Source organism: Mus musculus, chromosome 8 (genome assembly GCF_000001635.26).
Source record: "Mus musculus strain C57BL/6J chromosome 8, GRCm38.p6 C57BL/6J".
NCBI classification, from domain to species: Eukaryota; Metazoa; Chordata; class Mammalia; order Rodentia; family Muridae; genus Mus; species Mus musculus.
In genome coordinates this window covers 36998979-37023703 of record NC_000074.6, presented here as the reverse complement: position 1 = coordinate 37023703, position 24725 = coordinate 36998979, and the positions used below count along the sequence as shown (strand labels likewise).

At 38.6% G+C, this 24725-nt stretch overlaps 1 long non-coding RNA gene across 1 annotated transcript in view; it reads left to right on the top strand.

Moving 5' to 3' along the window:
• The window catches only part of G630064G18Rik (RIKEN cDNA G630064G18 gene), a 38666-nt gene that overhangs the window by 535 nt on the left and 13406 nt on the right, over positions 1-24725 (top strand). Inside the window, exon 2 of the long non-coding RNA NR_126063.1 lies at positions 12602-12697. This is a non-coding gene — a long non-coding RNA (RIKEN cDNA G630064G18 gene). The remainder of the gene's footprint in view (positions 1-12601; positions 12698-24725) is intronic.

The window sequence follows — 24725 nt, the reverse complement described above, 5'->3', positions numbered from 1 at the left end:
AGTTACAGTGATCTAGAAAAGCAATTTTATATTATTCTTCTTGTTGTAACTTCTTCATAGAATATATTCATCTTTATTCTGCTAATCATTTGCTTCCTCGGACAGTTAAGAATTCCTCTAAATGGAGTCACAGAATTGCAGAGAAATGCATTGCTTAGCTTTCTTAAAACTCAAAACTGTTTAATCAAACTGAATGAAATGATTGGGGGCTGCTTGCTAATTGAATGAACAGACAGCATGTTTTTCCTTACACCAACCTATGCCACTAATGGATAAGCTCATTTTTCCTTCCCTAAAGTAATTGCGCAGACCTTAATTTAAAATCCCTTGCATTTACTTGGTTAGCTGTTCTCAAATGGGGCAAAGGTCTTGAACATTTATCCTAGGGAGGTTTAAACTGTCAGTTTGATGAAGAGAGCAAGAAACCTTCAGAATAACTAATTAAAATCGGCCTTCCTTTATTTATAGTGAACACCTTATCTATTAGTGTTTGTATGGAAGACAATGGTGTTGCGAGTTAATCTTTATGATGCTCCGTCTCTGCTCTTCATCCACAGCCATTCTGTTTCCACGTCACCAGGAAATTCTAAACAAACTGTTAAAATATAAACAGTGAGTTTTAGTAATCAGGGAGTTTAACTATCTGAGTATGTAAAATGTAATATTAGTATAAAATATAATATTAGTACAAATTAATCCAATATTCTAATTATTAAAGTATTGAATCTTAATGCAATGACGTTTCTACCCCCATAGGAAATCTTTCATGAAATAGTAAAGGTCAAAGTTAGTGATAATCATTAATCAAACTATCCAAAGCAGTAAGTTGAATATATGAATTGCTATTTTAATATTTCAAAGCTTGCAATGAATGAAGATGTTCACATAATGAGCAGTATGACATATTTATGTAATCTTCCTAATGGGAAAAGATTGGTGCCTAACATGAATGGATGAATAAGTAACCGTAGCATGGTATCAACTGAATGAGTGGATGTTGCCTAATATCACTAATAAATGAATGCTTCCACAGAAATAGGGCTATGAAGCTTACCCCAACTCCCCATTGAGAGACACAAGGACAGTATTTCCATCAGCATCAGGAATACAAGGCTACAAATATTATTTAATATGGTTTTAACTGTTATCGGGAAGTACGAATTAGATCAACTAAAGTACACACCATGTGAAAATTTTAACATGTTTATTACCCTTAACTAAATTAATATTCTTTCTTTCTTTTTGCTATATTGAAAGGTATGTTGTCCAATGTATTATCTATTTCATGTATCTTTAACTAAAAAATTAAAAAGTTAAATTAACTCTTTAGTATAGTGTTACAAGCAATGGAAATATGTATGCAGACAGCCCGATGTGACAAACTAAGAACAGTACCAAAGGAAACTGTTCTCTTGACCCATTGTCGTAAGAAAAAACTCTAAAACCATTCCTTTAATGACTTTACAAAATTATGAGGTACAGAACCCCCAAATTATTTTTACTTGGTAACATAGAAATATACCTTGCCCTAAATTCTAAGAATATATGAAGCTTTAAACATGGGGGAAAGTGAAAAGGGCAAGTGTAAGAAAGTTCTGGCACCTAGGAGCGATGTTATCACACAAGCTAAGGTTGCCTTGTCCCAGGGACAACTTGTCCTGCTTGGCATGGTTTGAAGTTATTTCAGACATTGTGTTGTCTCAATAATGAATATTTTACCCCACCTCTCTAGCGATTCAGCTCTCACCTGTAAAACACTACACTATAGGACAGCAGTTTGACAAACGCTGGCCTTGACTTTACCAAAACCCAGAACAGGACATGTTCGTCCGTTCGTTCTCTGGTACTTCATGCAGTTATTCATCTCTTAAACATTCACTAAAATCAGAACTGTCAACGAGTTCTCACAGTGACCGCACCAGATGATTAGTAATTTGATGATTATTTTAATTTTCAAGTCTCCTACCTCCCTCCCTCCCTTCCTCCCCACTCTCTTCTCCCTCTCTTCTCCCCCCACCTCCTTCCTCTGCATCTTGTCATGTGGAAGGAAATAAAAGCAACATCTTGTAGGTTTCCTGTCTAAAGGTTGCTAACTGTGGAACTGGGGTAATATTTAACACATTCTTCTGGTTTCTTTATTTTTTCTTCTCTGTAAGTTGTTGTTTAGAGCAGGAGAATTGCTTGCACTGGCCTGTAGTTTTGGCTGTAAACCTTGCTCTGGCTTCCTCTTCTGCCATAAGGAGCCACTGAGCATGTGGCTTTTTTCTTGTGTGAGTGGTCACCAGTCATTGTAATTCTGTACCATGTGTTTTAATTTTAACTAAAATGCAATCTTTTTCCAAAAAATATTGGGTTCATTGGCAGCACATAGGGAAAAAAACAGAAAATAAAATATAAATGTCACTTCTATATTTTGGTGGGGAGATATTGGATACAGATGTCATAATACACATGGCTTTTACAACTTGTAAAACTTGTAGTTCATTCTAATATACTGTACATCCTTGGTATATTTGTTGCATATGCATTCTTCATCAGACCTACATAAAAAGTCACAAAAGAAATGAGAAATCTTCTCATCATCTGAAATATTTTGACTACTAAGTATTTCCTGTGTAGAAGGAATCATGTGATTAGAGAAACCACTTCAGAAATAAATCCTTTACCAAATCTATCCTGTGGATGCTGACTGGCCTGGTTTTCTTCCTGTGTTCAGATAACTCTTACCACAGTTCTGTGACATATTCACTTTCTGAGAATGCACAGAATTGTTGATATGAGCTTGGTATAATCATATGTGTATTTTAATCCTTCCTGAAACTATGAAGATATCTTACTGCTTCTGATATGTTCTAGTTCCATTTATCTCAATGATACAAGGCAAGGGTATTTCTGCTTTCTGTCTTCCCACTGAAGCAAGCCCAATATACTTATTTGCTTTGCAACTCAAAATTTTCAGGATTTATTTGTGTTAATTTTCTTTAGGAAATCCCTACTTCCTTATTTTTGGCAGTTAACATTTAACAATATTTTCCCCAAATATATACAGTTGTAGAAACAACTAAAGGTTCAACTTTCCTTAGTAGTTACAGCTATAGAATATTTTCAGATTCATATTTAATTTATAACTCGATATTTCTTCTTCAAACTAATGAAGTGTTGGTTTTCAAACTATAATTGGCCAAGATCAAACGATAACAAAAAATTATTTTTCAAAAATTTAGCTGATTGTTATGAGAAGTTGACTTAACAATATGTACCAAGAAGTAGCTCTAGCATGATGTGTCATCTAAAGAGGCTTCAAAAAGCCTAGATGTCTATTTATAGATGTCTACAAAATGTCTAATATCACATAATCAGATCTGCACGTAGCCAAACATACAAAACCATCAAATAGATTCAGCTGGTTGAATATACATACACACATATATAATAAACACACACACACACATGCATATACATATATACTGAGTTTTGGAGAATGGAAGGAGGTAGAAAGAGACCAGACTGATATAGACGCAGTATTCATGTAAGATGCTCCCCAAAATATTAAGACTTAAAAAACCTACCTCTTACATATGCTAGTGAGTAAAGCAAATGTTTCAAAGCAACAAATGTGTCACTAAGCATTATAGTGAGTTATTTAAAAAATAACATAGCCATATGCACTTTGTTGATCAAGTTATCGTTTGAAGTTAAACAAAGGGAGTGATTTTATAATTTTATGTTTTCAGAGTTCATAAACATAACAGATGACTAAACCAGTAGATTACTCCAAAGGGGACATTAGGAATCATTTGTCAGTCCTCCTGAATCTTATTTTTCCAGGAAACTCTTCAAAGGGAATATTTGTTGGCTTGAGTAATTGTCCAGAGCCTGAACTTTGATCTAAGTGGTCCCTACAGAGATGGGTGGAGTCAATGACGTATACTCAGCCCAGCCTGCTCCACACTGAGCTGCCCTGGACACAGGCTCTGATGTGCAGAAAACACTCCACACTACCCTCCCATAGTCACGAGAGTAAGAAGGATGAACATTTAGTCCCATTTTACTTTTAAATAATTCTGACTTACTAATTTTATTTTTTTCTGTGCAAAATTCTTTAATTCTCAATAAGGCATTCATGTTTGCATTCCACACCAAAGTGACTGAATTTAGCTGTCTCTTGCATCTCTTATTTTGTATATGATGCAGTTTCAAACGTTGCACGAAACAATTAAAAACAAAAATAGATCAGAATGTGTCTACAAGTTTTATTTTTAGCTCGGTCTCATGCAGTTGGGAACTGTATTTTAGTTGGAAACCAGAAGAAAAATGAGATGCTAAATCTGAATTAAATTGAAAAACAAACAAACAAAAATCTTCCTCCATTGTATACACTCCAACTACCATGTTATCCTGTGTTGTTGCCTGATCAAAGCCTTATCTGTTTGTTCAACTTGAAGTTCTATGCAAAAACTCATGGTTCAATACTTATACATATGCACGTACATATATCACAATGTAAAAGTACTGCTGCATACAACATATTAAATGCACATATTAATGCCTGCTTAAATAATCACATAATAAGCAATACATGTTTATTTTAATATCATATAAAAGCATAAAACATACAGAGTTGATGTTAGGTCAAAGATTTCACTGACCCCCTCAGACATGCTTTTTACATGGTGGTATAACTTGCTCAAATAGCCAAAACAGGAGTCTTAACAAAGACTGGATGATTTACAGGATGATAAATGGGAGGAACTAAACAGGGCATGTCTTCTGAAGACACTTTCATGTTAAGTTGTCCCGTTTCCAATATTGTTTAATATGTAATGACTATATAAAAACTTGAGCCCCAGCAAATATGTCCATCTTTAATTTTCTGTCTAAATTAATTTTAACATTCTAATAAAGACCACAGGCATTTATGTCCATAAATATAGAACTTTCATTTGCAATAGTACAAGTGTTATAACTATAAATAAATAGCCAGTGGAAGATCAAAGGGACGTATTAAGATATGTACCCACTGCAATTTTCCTAGTCCTACATGGCAGACGTGGAGAACAAGATGACACAATAATACCATTCTTTCAAACAATTTGTCATTGGAAAAAGAGAAAACTGTGTGTCTACATCATGAGGCTTCTAAACTGAGTTCTGAGAGCATCTTATGGTTCAAACCCCATGGTCGCTTACACTGCAGGGCTGTGTTTATGACTGTAAAATATTTGTTCATTGTATTTCTCTGTCCCCTCTTTAAACTTGCATGTCCTCATTATTCAAGCATAAGAATTCCAGAAAATGACTCCAGCTGCTCCACTAACTTTCTAAAGAGTTAATGGTGTCTTGACCTTGACAGTGTTAGCTACCTTACACTGGGACTCTGAACTAAAACAGAACTGGGTGGGGCAGTTGCATAGACTGTGCCTAGCCAGCATGAATAAGGATAAATATGAGTCCTCAAGACCTGGGCCAAAAGTGGTCCCCTGTCTGTTCTTTAACACTACTCAATGTCATCTCCTTGCCAATTTAAGAAGACAGACTAATAATGAAGTATATGGACACATTTGGGGGGTCTGCTTGCTCTTCTATACAGAAGAGTAATTTTTGGATTGACACAACCAACCAAAAGTTGGATGAACATGGGGGACTATTGACTTATTTAAATAACTTATTTGTTTGATATTAACTTTGTATCAGTGTCATCTCACTTTGGACATGAAATTCAAAGTAGATCATTAATTGTGAATACATTAAAGACATTTAATTGTGTTAACTGTTTACTTAACATTTGTGAATCTAAACAAACAAAAATTCCCACTGTTCTACTTAACAACCTTTAAGATACTGCAATGGTGTAGCACACAGGCAGACTTTGGCACAGTGTTAACAATACATATTTTTGCAATTAGTGATCTCTCTCTGAGGGTATGTTTATGTTTGAATATGTATCTCCACTGGTTACCAGTGTATCTTTGACCCAGATTTCTTTAACTTGACAACAAAGATGTTCAACCGGTTCAGTGTGTGCATATTACTTTTTTTTTCTTTAAGTGCTTCTTTAATGGTTATAAAAATATTCCAAGTTTTTGGCATAGAAGATAGATTTGGCACTCATTTGATAGCCATCTCGTTTATGATCTGCCTATTTGATGTGACAAGAATAGCGAATTTGTGGACAATTTCTACTTATTCAAAATTCTGAGCAGAAAAATATCTTTAAAACTATGGGTAACTGTTGTTTCTATATGTTTAAGTAATTGTTCCATACTACAGAAATGCTGGAGTCACTGCAGTCAAGACGATGGTTACTATACTTCTGTGAAGTGGACGTTCTGACTGAGATGTCAGGAGAATGTCACCTGACATCCATAACACTGCTGTTTTTCAAAAAGAACATCCTTGTGATTTTACTAAGGGAAAAAAAATTAAGTTTCTAAATGTGCCTTTGTTTAGGAAAGAGGGGCAGGGGTCATCTGTTTTTCTTGGTGACCTTAATGCTTATGATTGTGTCTGAACAGCAATGAACACAACCTCCCAGGCACTGATGAGTCATTCCACAGAGGTGTCACAGCTATGAAGAGAAAGGCAGTGTTTAAAGCGCAAGCAGCACATTCTCCTCAGATTTGAAGGTTCTCAATGAAGTATACAAAAATAGTGCACAACAGGGCTAGGAAGACATCTCAGTAGATAGTGGCACATGGAGTAAGCCTGAGCACCTGCGTTTGATTCCTGAGACTTAGATGGTGGAAACAGAGAAGTCAAGTCACAAGGTTTCCTCTGATCACACATATATCAAGGCACATGTGCACACATGAATGTAACACATACATCTGCCTACACACAGAAACACACAAAGTAAATTTGAAAATGTAAGTTAGGGATTGAAAACCCAGTGCATTCAATCGATGGTCAAAGAGAGGAACTTCCACACCAGCCAAGACTGACATATGCATGTCAAAATGATCAACTTATGTATGCTTTGCACAAAATTTCAGACAAAAAGCAACTTAAAATCAGAGGATGGCCTCCAAGAGTTTTGAAACCCCTTTGCAATAACTCCCATGTTGCAACTGTGTATGTTGAAGATGCTTGGCATACTGACTTGACAAGACAGTAAGTAGAGACATAAAGCCAATGGGTTTAAGAGGCAATAGGATAGGAACATGAGGGAAGATCTGTGAAGAAAACTGAAGAACTGAGGCAGAGCCGAGGAAGGAAGGAAAGGGGAAGGTAAGGTGATGAACCAGAGGATGAGTGGAGATGGTGACATGTTAGAAGCTAGGAGTGAAGCAGCCTTTCAGAAGAAAGTCAAAGCAATGGCCTTGGAAGTAGCAATTACTAAAATCGCCTCTAAACCAAACATGAGCTGAACTGGAAAGATTAAATGGTTCCAGGCAAAATCCACAGAGGCCTGTATTTCACAGCTTTCAGGTTATATACATTTTGAGTTTCTTATTTGCTTTTATTCAGAATTCATGGCCCGGTAGTGGTGGCGCACACCTTTAATCCCAGCACTTGGGAGGCAGAGGGAGGCAGATTTCTGAGCCTGGTCTACAGAGTGAGTTCCAGGACATCCAGGGATATACAGAGAAACTCTGTCTTGAAAAACCAAAACAAACAAACAAACAAAAAAGATACACTGACCTTAACAATGTCAATGTTAACTCAATAGGGTCCTAGATTTCTTTCCCATTTTTTTATACACACAAGTACATGCATGTGCATGTACACACACATATAATACATATGTATACATATGCATATTTGTATATCATATTTTATATATCTACATATATAATTATATATGTGTGTGTGTGTGTTAGTGCACCATACCATTTCAAGTTGGTAGAGTTAAAAAAAAATCACTCTTGACGGTATTGTATCATAGTGTGTGTGTCTGTGAGTATGTGCCAGTGTTCACAGATTTTATATATATATATATGTGAATTTTGTCAGATAAATCTCCAAAACACATTCCATGTTTTTCATATTTATCTAAACACTATCACCAATGAAATTCAAGACATCATCTCTGGCTTAGATGCTAGGGAAGCCTCCCACTGTCTTTCCTTGCAATCAACAAAGACAGTGGTTTGTTTTTTTAAAGGTCATAGATAGTATTGGTTCTGTATCTTTTTCAATATCGTGTCAAGATCTTTCAACACATTCTAAAGAAAATTTTAACACTATATTTCACTTAAGGTTCATAGACTGTAATATACTTACATTCCAAATGTTATCCCCTTTCCTGGTTTCCCCTCCAGAACATCCCTCTTCTGCCCCCTCCCCCTGCTTCTATGAGGGTGCTCCCCCTCCCATCTACCCACCTACTCCCATCTCATGGGCCTGGATTCCTCTACACTGTGGAATTGAGCCTTCACAGGACCAAGGGCTTCTCCTCCTACTGATGCCAGACAATGCCATCCTCTGCTACATATGCAGCTGGAGCAATGGATCTCCATGTGTACTCTTTGGTTGGTGGTTTAGCTGGACAGCTTTTCTAGTTCCTTTCTCTCAGAATCTAGGATGGTCAATTCTATATGTCAACCAGTGAACTCCCTGTCTTAGTTAGGATTTCTATTGCTCCATTAAGCTCCACTACCAAAAAGCAAACTGGAAGGAAATGGTTTATTTGGCTTAAACTTGCATATCACTATTCATTATTAAAAGAAGTCAGGACAGGAACTCAAACAGGGCAGGAACCTGGGGACAGGAGTTGATATAGAAGTCATGGAGGGGTACTGCTTACTGGCTTGCTTCAGGAAGCTCTCAACAATATTTTCTTTCTTCTTACTTTCCTTTCTCTCTTTCTCTCTTTCTCTCTTTCTCTCTTTCTCTCTTTCTCTCTTTCTTTCTCTCTTTCTCACTTTCTTTCTTTCTTTCTGCTGATTTTAATTTAACTCTCATAGCAAACACTCTGTAATCTGTGATTATTGATATGAACCACCACTGAAGAAAAATTTATCTACAAATATTATCATAGCAATTCATAATTAATCATTTCTTTCTTGGTATCATTCATAATTTAAATTCCCTGCAGTATTTTATTTATTTATTTATTCACTTTACATCCCAATATCTGCCCTACCCTCTTCCTTCCAGTATCCTCACAAAGGTCCTCCCCACTTTTATCCCTCCACTTCTCCTTTGAGAAGGGAGAGTCCCTTCTGGGCATCACACTCTCATACCCACTGCTACTCCCAGCACATCATGTCACTGCAGGACTAGCCACATGCTCTCCTACTAAGGCCAGATAAGGCAGCCCAGTTATGGGATCAAGATCCACAGACAGGCAGGCAACAGATTTTAGGACAGCCCCTGCTTCAGTTGTTGGGCAACCTGCATAAAGACCAAGCTGGACATATGTGCAGGGAGCCTAGGTCCATCCCATGCTTGCTCCTTTGTTACTGGTTCCGTCTCTGGGAGCCTCGAGGGTCCAGTTAGTTGACTCTGTTGTTCTTCCTGTGGAGTTCGCATCCTCTTCTGGTCCTTCAATCTTAACTCTTCTATATTATTCCCATAGCTTCATTTAATATTTGGCTATGGATCCCTGTATTTCTTCCTCTGAGAGGGTAGAGCCTCTCTTAGAGGACAGTTATGCTAGGCTCCTGTCTGCAAGCATAATGGAATATCATTAATAGTGTGTCAGGGATTGATTCTTGCCCATGGGATGGGTCTCAATTTGTGTCAGTCATTGGTTGTATATTCCCTTCATCTCTGCTCTTTGTCCCTACACATCTGGGGAGGGATGGTAGGGAAGAGGAAATATGGGACGGAAGAGAGAGAACAGAGATCAGCAGGGTGGGTTGCAATCTCTAGGACATGTCAGAGAGGAGATGGGAGGCCCTAGTGTATCTATAGGTGTAACTCTAGCTGAGACTCCTAGCAGTGAGGAATATAGATCAGGAAGTAGCCACTTCCTGTAGTCAGGCAGGAAGGACTCCAGTGTAGGGACAAGGACAGCAACTTGCCCACAAAACCTTTGACCAAAAATGTTTCCTGCCTACAAGAATCTCAATAATATTTTCAAACAAGGATGCCCACAGTTCAAAATTGAAAAGGATATATCCACACAAAACAGAAAACCCTATGTTTGATAAGAAACAAAATCTGCCCATTCCCCACCCCAACCACTATAAATACAATTTGTCATTCTGAGTAGAAGCAATTATTTCTTCCTAATTTGAGAACTATTGTAAGTATCTGTTGGAGAAAAGGGGATAAGCAATTTCGTTAATTCACACAAAGCTGCTGAGTCTGGGAGATAGCACAACGTTCCCCGGGTTACTAGGAGCAGGGAGAACGGGAGTCACAAGACAAACAAAAAGTGCAGTTAGCCAATCAATGTGAAATGGTCTTCAGGATCACCAGAAGTACAGTAAGGGCCAATTTAAACATTTTATGATATAATAACAGCTTCTCATGAGCTATTCAGTAAAATAACAACCTGAGTGGGTATTCGTTTGATGTCTCTGTGAGAGAGAACTTGCATTTCCCCTCAAAATGCCAGTCTCGAAGCTATCAGAAATATTTAATAGAATCTTCCCAGAAAAAAAGGGGAGGGGACCCAGTGTCCTTTATATTACAGTAGTAAATGATTGTTCAGTTCTTTCAAAGGATCTTGGATTTCATTATGGTTTTGTTGCTTAATTTAATTAGCATTTTATAAAATAATATACACACTTCTCCATTTTATTGTAATGACCAGAGCATGCACAACTTTGCCCAGGCTAAGAATAGTTAAGTTTTATAAACTGCCAGCAGGCAGTTGTTTAGACAGATGAAGAATCGCCTAATGAAGACTATGGATCATGTGGTTACAACACAAAGAAAAGCTTGGCGAGAGCTAGCTCTGGTATTTGACTTCTCACTGTGCACTAGCAAGCCATAATTGTTATCAGACTGTTTTCTGTTGAGTGGATATGGTCCAGAACTCTTGAAAAATAGCTTTACTTGCAGGAATGTTGAGGACAAACCTGTTGGTTAAACAGGTGAACCTTCCTTATGCATCCTCAAAAAAAAAAAATCTCATGTGCATGCTATACATAATAAATGATCTTCTCTCAACTTAGAGCTAAAAAGTAGCCATGACCTCCCCCAACCCCCGTATCCTTACTCATCCAATAAATATCACTTAACCACAAGTCATCTTTGGGAAAGCAGCTGCTGAGATCAAGTTGGCAGCAACTTCTGAATTGTCTTATACTGAGCCAAAAGTTCAAGGTAAATGATATCAAGATCTGTATTTGAACTTTTGTTCAATGTCTTTTCTGTCATTTTTATGGAATGCACTTTAATTTAATTGCCATGTTATCTAGCATAATTAACAATTTTTAATGTTCCATACTATCACGCTCTGTCCATTATAATGGGATGGATTTATACGCAGTGGTAATATGTTGGAGGGATGTAGCTAGCATTGTTCTCTCTGATGCCTCTGCAGCTTTCGTCTTTCCTATCCCTATTTCTGTAGGTCACAGCTACAGTGGAACAAATGTATCCACAACGACACACACAAAGTTCTAAATACGAGATTCTTTCTCATTCTCCAACCCCTGCCTGGACTCTATGTTGGCTCATCCAGCTAAAAGCCTAAGGCAATGAGCGTGCTTCCTGGCATTTTTTTTCTTTTCTTGTCAACTTAACACAAAGTTTATTCATTTTGTTTCCACCATTTCTGCCCCCCTCTTCCAACTATTCATCAAAGTTCCCTCACCACTATTGACTTCTAGCTTCAGCAGCTCACCAGTCAGGTTCAAATGGCAGGACCATCCAAACTACGCACAGGGAAAAAAGAGAACTAGGGTTTAAGCCAAAAATAGCCTTTAAAACCAGAACTCTTACTGCCTGCTGAAAGTGGGGTAAAGGTCTGGGGATGTAGGTAATAGGCAAAGTACTTGCTTAATAAGCATGATACCCTAGGTTTAATTCCAAGAGCAGGACAGATCTACATAGTGAGAATCAAGGATTTGGGACTTGATATGCGATAGGAATAATGGTACTGAAGCAGTTTTGATAGATCAATATAGAATTGCCTAGGATGCATTGATACAAGAGCCTCCTGCTCCAGTGGAAGAGTGGGGGGAGAACAAGAGCCACAGTCCAGACCTGACCCAAGTGTCTCAGCACAGTAGGCTCAGGGGGCAAATGGAAAGGGAAGGAGGACTCTGTTAGTGAAGCGCTGATAGAAACTTCAAATAGCATGACAAAATTTGGTTGTCTAACTGTTCTAATGGCTTAGAGTTTTTGTGTTTGTTTTCCACATGAATAAGGGCAACTGATTAAAGAGTTGGCATTGTAGCAGCCCAGCCTGATTTGAAATATAAAATAAATGTCACATTGTTCTTCAAAGTCCAACTGCATTTGTGCTCCTCCGATGCTTGGTTTTATACTTGAGAACACACGATGCTTCGTGTTCTATAAATTTCTTCAAACAAACAGAAAACCATACATGTATGCATGTCTTTCCCACATTTATCATCGTGTTCAGTTGAGGCTTGTTTGGAAAATCTGTGTGATAGCCAAAAACAAAGTTCCAGATGGAGGAGGTGGGAACAGACACACGTTCCAGCTGCTTTCAATCTTTCCTTCATTTTGGCTGTAGTTAAAATGAAAGTGCAGCCTTTCGAAGACATCCTCACTTCCTTCAGATATGTGGGATTCACAGAATGACCACTCACAAACTCCCGTCCCTTCGAAGGTAAGTTTTATCTATACTTCCAAATGTTTGTGGTGTAGTCAGGGGACCATCGGCTGCTTGTGTCAATGAATGTGCATATGTACATGTCTGTTATTAGTGTGTTTGTGTGTCTATAGGTAGGTGTATATGTGTATATGTGTATGTACTTCTGTTTGTGTATGTATGGTATGTCTATGTACATCTTAGTTACTGTTCTATTGCTGTGAAGAGATACTATGTCAAGACTCATAAATGAAAGCATTTAATTGGGGGCTTGTTTATAGTAAGTTCATGACCATTGGAGGCAGGTGAACATGGAAGGAGGCAGGCAGAACTGGTGCTATAGCAAAAACTGAGAGTAATATCTGATCTTTAAATGCAGAGTCTCCTCCTCCTCCTGCTCCTCCTCCTTCTCCACTTCTTCCTCCCCTTCTTCTCCTCCTCCCTTCCTTCTTAAATGCAGAGTCATCTCCCAGCACCGGTCCTTGAATAGATAAAACAAGCCTCTAAACTGGCTTTCAGGCATTGTCACTTACAAAACTGGGTTGTAATGCAGCTATAAGTTGCGTGCACTGAAGTCACTTTTGCCAGATGTGACTGTCTGATTCTCTGGCCCAAGAAAATGGAATTATAATAGCGACAGGACAATTCTAATATGGACAAAGCTTGAAAGATGCTCAGACAGTTCTAGTGAACCACAATGCTAGACAGTTGGACGCTACATATCTGCCTTCAAATAAGGTTTTACACTGACTTCACCACAATGCAATGCTGGGGATTTCACTCCCCTGCCTTGATTTCCTCCTTTTCTGACTTACATTATGTTTCCCCCAAATTTGCATGTCCAACTTCTGCCCCTTGGTTCCTCAAAATGAAACTGTATTTAGAGCTAAAATTTTAACAAAACAAAAGATGCCAAAAATTGCCAGGACAAGAGAAGTCCAACAAAAGGTATAAAAGAATGTGTCCCAGAGCCTCCACAGGTGCCAACCCAGCTGACCCCTCAACCTCAGAATCTCGGTTTCAGAACTGTAACAAAATTAATTTATATTGATTAAAGCCACTAGTGTGTGGCAATTTGTCATAGTAATTTTAAGAAACTAATATATTCTCATAAATGTAACATATTCTCGATGTAAGATTTGAGCTCATTGGACCTATGGCCATACCTCTCTTCTTGGGCATTGTGCCTCAAGTGCCATCTTGTCTTGCCATCTCTCCTACATCTCTGACTCTATGCAAAATATTTTATCACTTTAATGACCATAACTTATTATACAGATTTGTTTACACTTTTCTGATAAGCTCCATGATGTCGCTGTCATGCTTTAATCCCTAAACTCCTGATACTTACAAAATAATAGTTCCTCCATCATGCTTATTTTTCATTAAAATGTAGGCATTTCATATAGAGTTCTGTGTAATATGAGTATATCAGATAGAAGTTAAAATGCATGTAGGCCGTACAAGAGCATTATTAGTAGAGAAAATGAAATAGAAGGGAGGAAAAGACATTACACTTCGATACAGAAATCTATGGAGAGAGAAATTGGAAGGAATGAAATAGGAAGTCTGTGAGTCTGTGTGCTTGCAAGAAAGTTTGGATACAACCAGTGAAGAGCCTTTGAATGAAGGTTGAGCTATGGAAGATCTCCACTCAGCATTTCAATAGACCTGCTTCTACTTCCCAGTTAAGCTACACTGAATGCACCTGCAGTGAATAAAATTGTCTGCAGAGTCCTTCCATCCAAAAAAATCATGACTTCTTACCCAAAGGCCAGATCTTTGATCTGTGCTAGTTGCCACTTATTTCTCTTGTATTGAGTTGAGGAATTCTACTAAGATCCCAGTTTAAAGAGATAGGGTATAACCATCAAAGTGACTTCATATTAGTAAACTTCCCTTGAAGGCTATGTACATGGGTTAGGAAATCCCTAGGAATGAAATACTAGGCTAGACAAAGTATTCCTTTAAATCTCTGTGCTGCGAGTATTAAGAATAACACACACAGAGAGACACACAGACACAAGCACACATATGCATAGACTCATACACATACAGAGATACATACAGGAAAACATGGGCATTTTCATTTTAGCATCCATTTTCTTCTAGCTGTTCGTTATTTTTAATAGAGCAAAGTAGTTTTACTGTGTCATTAATAATCATATCTCCTGGGCTAATTGCAGTCAGTATTTTTCTATAAGTCCTCCTTTTTCTAGGTGTCTGAAAAATTCTTTCTTTCAAAGGTGTTATATTTATCACTGGGCATGGTGTTACATGGCTGTAATTCCCAGTACTAAGGAGAAGAGGCAGGAGAATCATGAGTTCAAGGTCAGTCTAAGATCTATAAGATCTTTTTAAAAGAGAATTGTTTCATTTGTATATGACACCATTTCTTAACCTTCTAGTCATTTTTGAAATGTATACTTTAAGTTACATTAAGCAGAAATACTTCTCTTGCTAGGGAGAGGAAGTTGAAGAGAACGCAAATGAGAGGAGGGAAGAGAAGTGCATAGAAATCACGTTGTGTCTGTCATCCTAGAGTTTAGACCTGAGAGCTCACCATGCTCTGATAAGCAGAGCTATGAATCTAAGAAGGAAAACTTGGGAGACAAGCAAGGCTTACAGGAAAGTAGGTATCAGAAAATACAAAGTAGTTTATTGGGTCAGAATAGTCAATTTTGCTAGAAGAAAGGGTAAGGTTAGCTGCTGGATAAGATTTTAAAAATATAACTCAAGAAAAGAAGTGGAGCTTATAGCAAGAGTTTGCTGACAGTCTAAACCAAATGGTTGGATAGATGTTAGCTCTCTTTACTGAAATGGAAAATCCTAGTCTAGGTATGAGTTTTGATGGTGTTTTAAGAGTTGCATTTGAAATTGGCTAGCTGTGAGATGCTAAGTAGTTTATTTTCTCTCTAAATAATGTGCTTATCTATTTGAAGTTCACCAGCTCCAAATATAAGCAACTAAGGAGAAAATGCATAGCTAGCAGAGAGAATTGGGGGCACGAATCAGAAGAGGGGGACTAAGGAATATGACTCAGAGAGAATGAGACCCCTTCGGGAATCCATTTCATTGCTGGATTGGCGAGAGCTTTTAAAGACTCAGCATAACTTTTCGTGCCTGATAGTTGTTCAGTGCCACATTCTTTCCCTTGCCCTCCAAACTCTAGGAGAGCTGGCATCGAATCCCAGGGTGCTTCTTCAACGTTACTAGGTCAGGAACTCTCATCCACCATCAGTGTACCTCACACTTTAGGCAAGTCAGCCTCCTGATATTTTCAAGATGTGTTTGCACTTCTCAGGATGCCCGATTTTATGCTAATAAACTTTTTCATACCCATCTAGTGTTGGGAGGGAGGAAGGGAGCTCTAAGCCTGCTCTGGACTGTTACAGCTTTTACAGAGCCAAACAGTTCATCAAAGCATGAGACAAATTATACATGACCACATAAGACAGAGAGGGGGCATCCCCTCTCCCCCCATACACACACACATGCATACTGATCTATGGGTATTACTCACCAGTCTTGGCATTTGAAAGAGAACCGTCTCAATCCTCCACAGTGACAACAATGATTGGCACCACTTGCAGAATATCCAGGCAATAGTCACTGCCCCTGAGGGGGGTCTTGTTTCATTTGCTCTGGCTTGCTAACTGGCTCGGTTCCCTCTGGCAACCATGCTTTGCACTGTGCTATTTTGTGCGGCATTTGCTGACTGCCACCAAGCTTCAGAAATAGATTTAATCAACATAAATCAAAAGTTGACCATTGGCATATAAGAGAAGTAGATGAGAGCCCCTTTTCCTATGGCCCAGAGTTGTATGTCTTGGCTCAGGTCTAACCATGCATGTCAGATTGATTCATATATGTTGGGTGGAGGACTGTCTGTGACTAATGCAAGACATAGAATGGCAACTCCTATCCTGCCTGCAGTCATGTATCTCACTGAGGCATTGACCATTTTTTCTATAGAGCCTGGGGTGGGTGGGGCAGATACATGCTGGTGTAGCCTAGCTATTTTCTTAAAGTTATAGAAAGGTATATTGAAAACACCTTCTCTTTTGGTGCTCAGGTTTTGAACTCTGATTTTTAGTATGGAATTGCTAAGACATTTGTAATATTCAGAGTCATAGGAGCAACTTTTGTTCTAATAAAGTGACTTATGGTAGTAAGCTCCAGTATATCCCAATGGCAATCTGCTGAGTGTATTGGTTACAGTAATGGAGTATCAGAAACAAACAACATAAAGGAGGGAAGGTTTATTTTGACCTACAGTTTCAGAGATGTCACTCTATGACAAAGGAGAACAGCTACCTTCAGGGCAGAACAGAAAATAAAGAAGAAGGAATACGGACACTCTCTGACCTTATAGATTTCTGCCTTTTTACTCCAAATGGACTGCTAGCCACGTTCAAAGTGAGTCTTTCTCCATCAGACATATTTTTTTTTCTTTCTGGAAATTTTCCCTTTCTCTCACACACAGAGCTGTGCCCCACCAATCTCCTGGCTGATGTTAGAGCTATTCAAGTCAACAACAAAAATTAACCAGCTCTAACTCTTAGCAACTTGACCCTGAAGTACACGTGTTTATACAATGGTATTCTCACTATGACCACCCTGGGTTCTTGCACAGACGTAAAGCAAACTCAGCCCATCTTCAAGACTCTCCATATTCCTAACAGTTCCAACAGCTGCTCAGAAGTCCAAATTCAAAGACTTGTCTGAGATTCGAGGCAAATTCTTACTGGTTATACCAAAATAAAGTCATAAAGTTACAGACTCTGAATATACAGAAGCAAAGGGTAAGCATTCCAAAGGAAAGGCGTGGGGTAGGGGGGAGCAAGGAAGGATCATGCCAAAATAAGACAGACACTTTGCACTGTAAGCATTGGATTCTGTAGATCTTCATCCATATTCCAACTGTCTTAGTCAGGGTGTGTATTCCTGCACAAAATATTGTGATGAAGAAGCAAGTTGGGATTTATTCAGCTTACACTTCCACATTGCTGTTCATCACCAAAGTAAGTCAGGATAGGAACTTAGAGGCCCAAGATGATGCAGAGGCCATGGAGGGGTGCTGTTTACTGGATTGCTTCCTCTGGCTGCCTCAGCTTGCTTTCTTATAGAACCCAGAACTACCAGCCCAGGGATGGCACCACCCACAGTGAGCGGGGCCCTCCCCCCTTGATCACTATTTGAGAAAATGCCTAACAGTTGGATCTCATGGAGGCATTTTCTCAATGGAGGCTCCTTTCTCTGTGAACTTAAATTTAACTCCAGCTTATGTCAAATTGACACACAAAACCAGCCAGTTCACCAGGGTACACGGAACTAGGGTATGAGTTGCGATACAGTCATGCTTCTATGATCATGTTGGTTTTGTACCTTATGTGTTCTGTCTTAGGCTGGATCTATAAACTGCCTGTGGCTTTTCTAAGCAGATATTCTATTCCTTTAACATCGCCAACATCTGTGGTCCCAATGGTGACTTAGCTTTCCCTCATGTTGTCTTTTCCTGGAACCCCACAGGCTATCTGACCGTAGGACACATTGCCTGGCCTCCCAGGTGTTCCTTTAAAAATATGATCCTATAACTCTCCACTGTGTTTGCCTCAAGTCAGCACAGTGTGAATAATGCCAAGGTATGCCTCAACTCAAGAAATGCCCAGGTCCCTTTGGATGGTGGCAGTAGTGCCCTCTGAGTGCTTGGACAGCAGAACCTCGCCAAACACTTGCCCAGGAAACCCAGTGTTAGCAAGGTACTCGAGTCCCTCTCTGAGGAAACATTTTTGAAATGAGTTTATAATTTTGTAATTTTACATCCTGGAGACAGTAATAATATGTATTGTCTAAACAATTCCTGAAATGGCTTCATTCTTACTGTTACCGTGCAAAGACTTTGGGTCCTTGATAATGGTTCTAGTATCTTTTGAAAAATGTTTTCATTGCTCTAATTTAAGTATTTTTTTTGGATAAAAGTGCAATTTTTCAAGTCTTTCTTGTCTGCTTTTGTTCCTAATTCCCCCTGAAAAGCTAATAAAAGCAGTTGAAAATAACTGAGGGTTTTTTTTTCTGATTAAGATGATTTCTTTATCACCTACTTTCAGTATCATTGTGACTAAATCTCAGACAAGATCAGCTCAGAGGGGAAAACATGATTTGAACTCATAGCTTTGGAGGATTGCAGTCTTCCATAATGGGACATCATGGCCCAGAGCTCTTCGCAAGTTGGAACATGTGGTAAAGGCTCCCCCTGTGGAATCAGCAAGCAGAGAGATAGAGCAGAACCACCCTTGGGTACGACCCTCAGATGTTGGTTCTTAGTGACCTGTTTCTGCTAGCCAGATGAGAACTTTTTGAAGCTCTGGAGACTTCAAAAGACCAACCAGTAAGACCTGGGAGCTGGGCATCAAACCTGTCTATTAGGAACATTTCAAATTTAGCCCATACCAATCAGTCATCTTCAAACTCACCCTCTTCAAAGATTCGGCACCAAATATAAGTAACTGTTTGCCAGAAAGGAATGTGATTGGTCTCTTATTCAATTCCAAAAAAATAAAAACAAAAATAAAAAAAATCTTAGCTTTCATCTGTGACCTCATGAGCATACACTCTGCTTTCTGTATTTCTCTTCACTGTCTGCTCTTCTGAGCTCCCAGTCAAAATTGACCACCAGGCTCTGTGTAAAGAATTCTGGGGTTTCTCTTGCCTACACAGAATAACTCTTTTAACTTTCATAGGAAAGCCACATTCAAAGAACTTAAAGACATGGTCAGGCTGAGTCATGGCCACTGCCCCATTTCTCTGGTACCACTTTACTGTATTTCTCATCTTTGCTTTGCTGTGCTAAAGCATATGACATAGACAATTAATGGAAGAGAGATAGACTTTGACTCACTGTTTCAGAGCTCTCAATCTGTCATGGTAGGAAGGGTGTTCGGCGCATAATAGTGCATATGATGGTTTGGGAGGAAGCTGGGATGGATGATCTTGAAGGCTTGATGTAGTCCTCAAGACCTATATGCAAAGCATGAAGTTCCACAGGAGACCTTGGAGAAGCCCTATATTTACAAGCCAAACTAATGGCATATGACTAGAAAAGGGATTTTCTTATATCAGAAATTCTTGGAAAATTTGTGGCACTCATGGGGCTCTGTAGAACCTAGGAGATATAAGAAGATGTTTTCGAATTGCTCACAGTGAATGAATTTCTGGGCATGTGGAAAGAGACACTAATGGGCCTCTGTTTTGACACTTTAACAAACTTCAGAGCCCTTACTTGTAGAAGATGCAACTCACGATAGACAAGTTTGTAAACACAGGACTTACATTTGCAAAAAGGCCCTTACTGCTAAAACTGAAAAATTAGAGATGAGGTGGAACTGAATTTGAGTCTTCTAGATCATCCAACCTACCAGGAAGGGTGGCTTTTCCTGTTCCCAAAAACCTACCTAGTTAATAGGCTGATAGACAATATCATTCGTCTCTTGAATGCCCTCACTCCCTGGGGTTTATAAATGAGCATCAGTGGAAGACTGTTAACTTTAGTATAGCATTTAAACTTCTACATAGTAGATCCTACCAAAGAGCTGCCTTCATGTCTTTTAACCCAAACAAATCTGATAAAGGACCAGACCCAATTGTGAACAAATGTAAACTATGTTTAGGTGGCTAGTTTATCTCCAGATTCACTGTCTTGCCAAAAACTGATTCCAGTTGTGCATTTTTAGAGTATCTTGAGCTTGAGCGGCTGCCAACTGCTTAGCTATCTAGTTTTCCACCAATGATAACAATAATTATGTATCCAAGGTTTCCTCCTTTGGGAGAGAAAAAAATTGGGACTCCCATGCTGTTTAGATACCTCAGATTTAATTTCAATGTACACATCTGTGAACATATTCGAGATGGCACAGAGCCTCTCTTTAACCACCTGGAGTGGGAAACACTGTTAATGATGACCACAACAGTCATTGCACATCTCAAGATACACAGTGCTGGCTCATGAATAAGATGTTCAGTGGAATGTCTCCTACCCATGGGTCAATTCCAAGTTATGGGCCCCATAGAGCACTATTAAAGCATATTGAAATTTAACTAAGTTAAGCATAGGAAACTTCAGTCAAGCAAAGATCAGGGATAAGTTGTATTAAGAGCCCAACTCCATTTTCCTTGGAGCATTGACAGCTGAGGACTTTAAAGACCCATCCTTTGCCCTATTTCTGGACTAGCTGATGGAAAAGTCCTGATGCTCCTTTTGTTGAAACTGGTAGAAGGTTCAAATCAAGCAAGGGTTGGCTTGCTTGACTGAATCACCTGATCCCCACCTGCAAGCAATAATAAAGCCAAGCCCATCTCTGTGAAAGAACTGACTGAAAGCCTACCAACCTCTCCTGACACACACCCCAAAACCCCCATTATATGGTTATCAAATATTTTTATACCCCCTCAATGAATTTGTGGCATCATGAATCTTGGCATCTAAAGCAAGTTTTGAATGAAAGAATCACATCATGGTCTCTCCAAAGCCTAAATTAATATTTCAGCAAACAATGCCTTCATCAACATCAGGCCTTATTATTATATAGGCCATGCCCACTGACATCTTCAATTTCACTGGTGTTTGAGTTTACTGTAACTAGTAAAATATTTGAATCCTCTTTCTATTCTAATAGAAGTTGAACTACAATTTATGTCCTTGGTGCTCAAGTCCACGATGTATGTACCTTTCATCTTCTCTTCCAGATAAAACTCAAGGAAGGGCCACACCTAGAGAGACAGAATTCCCACTTACTAGCAATCTATTTAGCTATGTTGTTGAAGAAAGATCTGAACTACCACGATAGGCTTCGTAGGAAATAAGCCAGCATATTTACAACGATAAGTACTCTGAACTGCACATCTCACATGTTCCTAAATAGTTCGTGGATTTAACTGTGAATGAGCCAGATATTCAGTGCTGAACCTCTTTCTCACAATCTTGCACATCACTTATAAAGAGTTTCATTACTAGAACATGCTCACTGAGCAGGCTTGTTTCTGGGCATAAGATTTTTTTTTGTATTTGATTAATAATAGATACACATTTAAGCACTTCTTACACTCTAATATAGATTATGTATCTGTATAAAAATATTCCAAGCTACTAAATGAAAGAAATAAAAAAGGAAATGACACAATAAAAAAGGATAGATAAAAAGGAAAGCCAGAGGCAGAGACATCTGGGAGGGTCCAGAGTAGACATGACTCTGAGCCATGTGAGGAGAGGGGAGAAAGGAAACAAGAACAGCAGCCAGGAGGCCCAAAAGAGAATGGGTTAACCAAAATGGTTGGATTTTACAGGTAAGAGCAGCCCAGTCTTCTATGATTACCTAGTCATTTAATACTATTGTTACTAATACCTAGTTTCTATTTTACACCTCTTGCTATCAAACTTTGATCATTTCCTAATTTCAAAGGGTGGCTCATAGCATACCAATAAAGCAGCAGACTACCAATGTAAGAATAGACACAGGATTGGAGAGATGGCTTAATATGTAAAGCACATGCTATGCAAGTATGAGACCGAAATTCAAATCCTCAGAATGCATGTAAAGCCAGTATGGAAGTCTATGTCTATAGTCCCAGTTTCCTTAGGACAAGATGGGAGGTGGAGACAGGAGAATCCCTGCAAGCTAGGAAGCTAGCTATCTTGGTGTGTGTAATAGTGACTTAACGAAGAGATCTTGCTCAAAAATGGTGTAAGACAAAGATCAACACCAAAGAGGACTAACACACAGGCATACTAACATGCATGAACTCTGTGATACACACACACACACACACACACACACACACACACACAAGTATAGACAGAGAGACCAATGGAGTATAATTTAAAGTTCAGAAACAAACCCTCACCTCTGCACAGTTGATTTACTGATTACAACCATGATATCAACAGCACTGATAGAGGAGACTAGTCACCACAAGAATGGCACCAAGAAGACTACATACATACATACAAAAATAATAAAATTGGGCCCATAAACAACAAATGCAACTAAAACAGAAATAAAGGCACATCTTGGTCCGCCTTTTAGTATTCCAGCAAAATATCTAAGGCTGACTATACACAGTTTATCTGAATGCAGTTCTGGAGGCTGTAAAGACTACAACCTGATTTACCATTTGATCAGCATCTGTGAGGACATTTGTTATTGTATCATACCATGCAGGAGGGTATCTGACATTGAGACAGACCAGGTCACAACCCCGGGATGCTTTACATAGGTGTCTTGAGCTTGTGAGCTCATTTAATCCTATATACGTTCCAAAGCATCACCTCCAAAGAGTATTTACGTACGAATTGGGGAATTCCTTTTCACATACATTTTGGGACTCACAGTCAAGCTGTAACATGTGTAACTCTAAGCCTCATCATGAAATACCAAACTGTAAAACTATTAGTAGAAATCATACAGGAAAATTTTAATTCCTTAGACATGGTAATTGTTTCTTAAATGTAACACAAAGACATAACTTACAAAAAAAATGGTAAATTGGACTTCCTTAAAATTACTTGTTTTATGTATCAGATGGTGTGTGGGACTAGAGAGATAACCCACAAAATAAGAACCAATTTGTAAACCATATATATGAAAGTAATTTAATATCAAAATACATAAGTCCTACAACTCAAGAAAATTTATAAACAGCTCAGTTTTTAACTGATTAAAAGACTTGATCAGACAGCTCTTGATCAGACAGTTGTACAAATGATTACCAAGCAAATGAAAAGTTGTTCTGTAATACTGAATACTCAAACAGGAAAATCCAAATCTCAGAAAAATACCATTTCAAACCTATTGCAAATGGCTGTAATTTTTTGCGTGAAAAATAAGAAAAGGGCTTCCAATGAAGGGAAGAATTGGAGCACTTGAACATGACTGGGAAAAAAATATAAAATACAACTTTGTTTGTAAAAATCATTTCTCGGTTTCTAATAGAAGTTGAAGCTTGTGTTAGGAAGTGATCCCGCTAACTCTTTATACAAAGGCACCAACGACTTCATAGACATCTCACACTCAGAAGCTCATCTGATCCTGATTACAGCTTCTAGGTAGAGAAAAAACAAAATTAGAAACTGGTGGTTGAATAAACAAGTTCACAGCAGATATATTTGTGTTAATCAAAGACTGACAACAGTCCAAGTGTCATAGGCAATTAAACAGATAAACATACTGAGAACTATACCTACAAGAGATTATTTTTTAACAATTTTTATTATATATTTTCTTATTTTAATTTTTATTAGATATTTTCTTCATTTACATTTCAAATGCTATACCAAAAGTCCCCTATACCCTCCCCCAACCCTGCTCCCCTACCCACTCACTCCCACTTCTTGGCCCTGTCTATGTCTGCATGAACATAAACATAGAGGATATTTGTATGTGGTATTCTATTAGTTCTCCTGTACTATTTATTCAGCCATAGAATGAGCTGGGTTTCTATTTTGGCTCAGTTGGGAAGGGCTCACCAGAAGAATATAGCCAATAGGTTACATATGTAATTGTAACACTGAGTTTATTAGCATGCTCTCTTCTGCAAACAATGGTTCTCTGAGTACTAGACACACAGATAAGCCATTACCATCTCAATAAGTGAAAGTGAATGTCTCAGGAGAAACAGGGCCAGTGATGCAGTATGAATTTGATCAAAACACTTATTCTTCCTGTTTAATGACTAGTGAGATTTCCTAGAAAGACTGGAACTGTGGTCTGCTATTCATGGGTCATAGCGGCAGAACATCCATATTCACTCAAAAGAAATGGATCAAGACCAAGTGTGTGTGTGCGCGCGCGCGCATGCGCGCACACACACACACACACACACACACACACACACACACACACACACACACACACACTGGCTGCCTTTCTGTTTCTCTACTTCATTGTTTTGTGGTCCAGTCTGTTGAGTAGTGATACCCACCATAGTGATGGTTTGGCCCCCTCTGTTGTTTTGCTACATACAAATATCCTCTATGTCGACGTTCATGCAG